The sequence below is a fragment of the Palaemon carinicauda genome, chromosome 8 (assembly GCF_036898095.1).
Source record: "Palaemon carinicauda isolate YSFRI2023 chromosome 8, ASM3689809v2, whole genome shotgun sequence".
Taxonomy (NCBI): Eukaryota; Metazoa; Arthropoda; class Malacostraca; order Decapoda; family Palaemonidae; genus Palaemon; species Palaemon carinicauda.
Genome location: NC_090732.1, coordinates 76,622,321 through 76,628,170, shown reverse-complemented (window position 1 = coordinate 76,628,170; position 5,850 = coordinate 76,622,321). Strand labels below are relative to the sequence as shown.

General features: G+C 38.8%; 1 pseudogene; it reads left to right on the top strand.

The window, feature by feature from the left end:
* The first annotated feature begins 317 nt into the window (after positions 1-317).
* Positions 318-2,564, top strand: LOC137644903 (uncharacterized; annotated as a pseudogene).
* Positions 2,565-5,850: the final 3,286 nt, after the last annotated feature.

Here is a 5,850-nt window from a genome sequence, read left to right as displayed (position 1 = left end):
AATATATTTCCAAAAAAAAAATTCATTTTGGGTATGGAATTATAGATTGGAATTATGTTACTACCATGAGAAAGTTATATTTAATAATCTTATACTACTTATTTATTTTTGTCTGATTCTCCTTTTGGTGCGTATGAACACTTATTCCATGATAATACGAATGATACGTCGACAGAAATATTATCTTCTTCCCCGTTCCCCATATATATATATATATATATATATATATATATATATATATATATATATATATATATATATATATATATATATATATATATATATATATATATATATATATACAGCCTGTAGAAGGGGATTCAACAAAAGCTCGCTGCAAGGTTTGTACTGGCTCTGTCTTCCAAGCACATATCAAGTCTATTGTTGGTCACAAGGAAAGTGGAAAGCATTCTGAAATAGTAAAGGCTCGCTCTACTATTCAGCAACCTTCCATAGCTCAGTCCATGGTCCCACAAGTTCAAGATCCTACGAGAGTTGCCGAACTGAAAGTTGCATATATATTACAGAGCATTCTTCTAACTTCTCGATAGATCATTTGGGAGAATTACTGCCACATTTAGACAAAAAATCTGTATGTCTTCAAGGTTTAAAGTTGCACAGAACAAAATGTGGTGGGTTACAAAGAAATGTTATTGCACCCAGCTTTGCTAAATACCTGAGAAATTATATTGGAGAAAGTAATTTCAGCTTGATGAAAGCACGAATGAAGCCAACATTTCGTGTCTATCACTTAGTATTCGCTATTTCAGAGTAAAACAAAAAGTAGTGGTAGATACATTCTATCGATTGGTTCCCTTGTAAGACTGCTCAGCAAACACACTTAATGCAACTGTGAGAAATGTTTGGAGGAGGATAGATTGCAGTTTAAGAAAATGGCAGGCATAGGATGTGATGGTGCCAGCTTGATAATAGGCTCTCACCATTCCCTTGTAACCCTGCTGAAAAATGACAACCCTGACTTGACTGTATTTAAGTGTATCTGTCACTCTCTACATTTGCTGCCAGCAAAGCCTCTGAAGTGCTTCCAACAGCGTTAGAGTTCATTATTTGTGAGTCACATAATTGGTTTTCAAATAGTCCTAAACGTATTCAGAAATGAAATCTACTAGACTCTCGAGAGTAAAAAACCAAAAAAGATACCAGGGATGTCAGCAACTCGTTGGTTAGCGCGGTTAGAGGCTATGAGTGTTATTATTGACCAATGGGATGCACTGAGGCTTCATTTTCAGATAGTAGCATCTACAGAACGTTGTCACATGGCGAAAGTATTGAGAGATGCTTATAAAGACCCTCATAATGAACTATATTTCCTGTTTGTTAGGAAGGTGTTGAAGGAATTAGTCGGGGTAAATAAGCTGTTCCAAGCTAAAAGGGCTGATGTTACGATATTAACTCAAGATCTATTGATCATGTATAGAAATATAATGCAAATAATTGTAGATACTAGAGCCTACTCATCTTGCAAAGTGTCCAGTTGAACAACTTCCTGGGCTAAAATTTTTAGATTATATGATGCCGGTGTCTTTTATTAATTTTGGATTTGAGTTTAGAACAGCTGCATTAAAATGTATTCTTAAAGAAACTCAAATTACGCATGTTAAAGAACAATGCAGAACTTATTAATGTTGGGAAAACTGCACCCTAAACATGCTACCTCTCAGAGCAAAGATAACATATCCCCATTAGCTGCAAAGAATAGGTCAACTTTTAATGATATAGACCAAGTTGAGAATGAATGGCAGGCTTTATGGTTCAGAGAATGGCCTCAAGATTGCATGAAAGAGGTTTTTTTCATTCTGGGCATTAATTAACGAAAAGAGCAATTCAATAGGCCAGAAAAGATTTCCTAATATTTCATCCTTGGACTTAGCACTTCTTTCACTGCCATTCTCTAATGCCTCGGTCGAGAGGATATTTTCTCAAATGAACGTAGTACACAATAAGTTGAGGAACCACCTGGTTGTATGGAGTGTAGAGGCAATTTTGCAAATAAGGTATGGCCTAAAGCTTCAAAATGACACTTGTATAACTTATGAGCCACCTATTGATATGGTAAAAAATTTTATGGCTAAGGATGTAATTGAATACGAGGAATGTAACAGTGATTTGCTGGTTTTAGCAGATGAGGACGAAGAGGAATACTGATGTCAATTTGTTGTGTTTAGGCTTTCTAGCTATTATTGATTATTGCTTTTCTTCGTGCACATGTTAATTCTTATTGTCTCAATTTCTAAGGAATATCTTTGTTGCTGTTTTATCCAAGGATAATTGTAATTGTGGCACCCTATAGCCCTTGTTAGCCAGTAGGCCTACTGTATATTTTCAAAATAAAGCGGGGAATTCCAAAACTTATCTTATCTATATATCTTTTGAAAATATAGAGCACTTAGATTTCCTATCACTGAATGATGTGTTCAAGGGAAATCGAATTTACAGTAAATTTGAAAAAAACAATTATTCATGGGATATTTTGTGGGAGCCTGAGAATACTTTGTGGGAATCTGTGGGGTTTTTGGGTCCCATTTGTGGGATTTCCTTCTTGACAAAACGGCAACACTGACGGGAGGAAGAAGCATGTGAGTGGCCCACTTAAAAACCAGCAGGCGTTGAAGGCGGACGTATGCATAGCCTCTTCATCTGTGACGTCGTTAACATAGATGTCGGTTCCACTACCTGTTGGTCAACCAGTTACTGACCAACAGTATGCCTTACTTTGAACCATTATTTAACAGATAGGCATACGAAGATAAAACACAACTGAGCAGAACTGAAGATGCACCGTGTTGTTAACAGTTTACAAGATGCTTCAACGTCTACAATCAACCCTCAAGAGCGTGAGTACAAATTAGCGGTGCTCAACCTTGGCCAAGGAACTGTCCCCCCTTTTTTTTCTAGCCTTTATTTGACGATGTGTACATTTAGCTAGGAAGTCATGTTCAACCTGTCTGGTTTAATCATTCGTGGCGTGTCCATTACTATAAGTTGTGTTCCCGTCCCCATCTATCAAGTTTGAAATTTTTGCCCGAGATGAATGTGTTCAAAGTAGTGAGTAGAACTTTTGGTATTACTGTATTTCAGTCACCATTTTCCTTTCTTTGGTTGATTAGTTATTTGATTATTGATATACGATTTAATTGATTTGACCATTTTCTTAGCATTTTTCATTTTCATATGCCATGCGGTCTTTATTCAAATTTCAATTAGGTAGTTTTGCTGTTTTTTTCCTGTGTTAGTCAGGTGAAAATTCCTGTACTTTATGGAAATAAACGCCATTTTTAGGTTATAATTATTAACTGTTTTTAACTTGACCTTTACATTTTGAAATGACTAAATGAGTTATCACATGAGGTGAGATATGACTTAAGGGTAAGTTTATATTTACGTCAATCTAAAGCTATCGGTGTCAATCCTTTATTGTAATGTTCTATGGTATTACCTCCCGGTGGTCCTTAGGACGTTTTGACTTTTACAGTACTGCTCCCCGTATCTCTTTGTGAAACTGTCGTTAACGTAACTGATTCAGTCCAACCACACTTGATTGGGATTTACTATTCTGCGCCCTGGAGAAGCATCTGAACATCAAGGTGATATCGGTGTCGACAGTCCCGGTATAGAATAATCTTTGGACTTAAACGTGTGTAGGGAAAGCAAACCGTCTTTGTTGCGGTTCTCTAGTTTGTCAAGTGTGAGAGTGTTGGCGCTCTATCCTTCAGGCTCGGGTCCGGAAATGAGAAACAGGGAGGCATTTCCCGGAATTATTTACCACACTTAAATAAATAACTACTGGTCCTTCGAACTGGATCTGACACCATTGATTTGTGGAATAATGAAATTTTTAACATTATAGATTCATTTGTAGCGTTTTCGCTACATAAACATCACCCAGTTAAGTCGTACCTCAAAACCTCACACACTAGCCAATTTGTAGAATTATTAAGCCCAGACTTTGATGTACAGTGTTTTAGCACGTAATTTATGGTAACCTTTGACGAATAAAGGTACCTGTGTAACCAAGCGTTTTAGCCAGAAAGTTCTACCCTGAAGGAGAACTCAGGTTTTATTTTATTTTGTTCGGATCATCCGTATATGTTGCACGTTTTTCATATGTACTGTGAGCTTTGGAGCTGCTATTTGATCTGTTCATTTTTTCCCTTTAACCATTAATTTGTTTTCACGCTTTGGTTTACTCTTCCCCGTTATAGGTAGGCTACCTTTATCGTTGTCCTTTGTACCCCTCTCGGTGATCGTTTGTCTGTAACATTCTCTCTGCCGTGTGTTATTTAAGTTGGACTTTGTTTGTTTGCATTTTTTCTTTTTTTTGTGGACCTTCTGTACCGTTGTACACATAGTCTTCCCAAGATAGCGGCCAGAGACAGTCACATTAAACTCCCACAGCAGGCTGTGGAGATGCCGGCTACTTTAGACCTTAATGCTCGTCTTGGAGAACAAATGCAGGAGTTCAGATTCATTTACGAAGAGGCAAACATAACTCTGAAAGCTGTTTCCTCAATAGATTTTTCCTGTGCAACCCCTGAGGGTTTAGAGCACTGTAAAAACAAAGTAAGTAGAGTTCTTGCGGAACTTAGGGACTTTAAAACTTTGTGGAAACATCATTGGAACAACCCCACTGTCCTGTCTAGTTATACCGATCTTGTCAGTTTGTTAACTGACGCAGAAACGATGCACCTTCAACTTGTAACACAGGGAAAAATCAACCCTTCAAATCTCCCTCAAGCGCCTAACGCTAACCCTCAGTTTGTATGCGTCTCAGTCACTGCAGATCCTGATCCCACTCCCTTCGATGGTCGTAGAGATTGTTGGGCCGGCTGGTGGAGTTTGTTTCACCAGACGGTACATGAAAACTCCAAGTACTCTCCCACAGAAAAATACATGATTTTGTTGCATACCCTTGAGGGACCAGCGCGTAAACTTCTCGGTAACCAAGTGTGGACAGAGGGCCTGTATGAAAGATCGATAGACAGTCTTAAGCGAGAGTATGATTCCCCCGTTCTGACTAAACACCTCTTGATAAATAAATTTTATAAAGCATCCTCCCCTAATGATGATAGCACTGATCTCCGTCGTTTCCTCATGGAATGGGACAACACGGAAACTGAATATGTACAACTAACTGGGTCGTCTTTACCAGAGGTAATGTTAGAGCATACTTTCACTAGTAAGCTCAGACCCTTCCACCTAGGTATAGTTTACCGATATTACAATCGCGAGGAAGTAACCTTGGCCGAAATGAAAGGGGCCCTGTATGCTCATACTCGCATGAAGGAAATGATGAAGCTCATGACCAGCCCTGACGACGGCCCCAAACCTAATACCCATGATAAACCCGCGCGAGCCAACCGTTACGAAAACTCACGCTCTTACGGTAAATCACTTAACCAGCCTAGACCTCCTTCCTCCAACGTGAACAATCATGTACCTAAACTTAAAGTTAATAACGGGTTCTGTACGGTCCGTGGATATACAAACGACTCCTAGTCGATCAAATGGATGGCCTATCGCTGGCCCCAGTAATGGGACTACTAGAGGTAAATGTATTTTTTGTGGTAATAGTGACCACGTGCAATCCAAATGTCCCCATTTCCCCGATTCAAGAAGTAAGATATCAAAGTTGCGAGAAATGAATCGTTGCACAAAATGTTTTTCCACTCAACACTTTGCCAGTAATGGCAATGCAACTATTGCTTGCCTGAACTGTCAGCAGGCTCATAAATTGCCTGTATGCCCAAATATCCTTGCAGTATCCAACCAGTTCATCCAACCCATTAGTGGGTTTGTTAACAACACCCCTAACTCTCAACCCCTTAGACC